Below are 751 nucleotides of genomic sequence, written 5' to 3'. Positions count from 1 at the left end.
CTATAATTTATTTACTAGAGGAAGCACAGCCCCGAAAACACAAAGTCTGTTTCAGTTTACCACAATATAGATTACAACAGGACGGTATAATGGAATTCCTCAACGCTTCTGGAATAAGATTGCTAGGTGCATTGCATGGGCATGTAGGGTTATATATGAACATTTTTGATGGAACATCACACTTGTGTTACTTGGGCATCTGAAGCAGAGCATAATGACTCTGGTGGGACTCGAACCCACAATCTTTGAATGACCTCATCCAGTCACAGTCTAGAAGTCCAATGCGCTATCCATTGCGCCACAGAGCCAGGGGAGTTGGTCGCATTCAAATTAATCATGCCCATGCCCTGTGTTACATTGGCATCGGAAGCAGAGCATAATGACTCTGGTGGGACTCGAACCCACAACCTTTGAATGACCTCATTCAGTCAAAGCAACATGATTCATAGCATTAACTTAGGTGATCTCACAGCGGATGCAGTTAGGTTGATAAAGTGATGGGAGTAGTGTGTGGCTCAGTGGGTTGTGCCTGTGATTCAAAACTTACTGGTTTGAACCCAGTTTCAGCAGAACAGTTATGTCTGTAGTCCATCGAGCAAGGCCTTTAACCCCCAGTTCTGTGAGTGTTGCTATGGGCGGCTCCCCTTTGCTGCCATGCTCCCTCTTGTCTGTGTGTCATGGACAGCGACATAGGGTAAGTGAAAAATATCATCATTCTATTTTATAACAGAACACCAGCTACAACCAAGGG

At 44.7% G+C, this 751-nt stretch overlaps 1 non-coding gene across 1 annotated transcript; it reads right to left on the bottom strand.

The window, feature by feature from the left end:
* Nucleotides 1-215: 215 nt before the first annotated feature.
* On the bottom strand, nucleotides 216-308 carry trnar-ucu (transfer RNA arginine (anticodon UCU)). The gene is made up of 2 exons: nucleotides 272-308; nucleotides 216-251 (listed from the first exon to the last, which is right to left on the bottom strand). It is a non-coding gene; the product is annotated as a tRNA-Arg (tRNA).
* Between the last annotated feature and the right edge of the window lie 443 nt (nucleotides 309-751).

The sequence above is a fragment of the Brienomyrus brachyistius genome, unplaced genomic scaffold, assembly GCF_023856365.1.
Source record: "Brienomyrus brachyistius isolate T26 unplaced genomic scaffold, BBRACH_0.4 scaffold35, whole genome shotgun sequence".
NCBI lineage: Eukaryota > Metazoa > Chordata > Actinopteri > Osteoglossiformes > Mormyridae > Brienomyrus > Brienomyrus brachyistius.
This window is presented reverse-complemented; position numbering and strand designations above follow the sequence as displayed.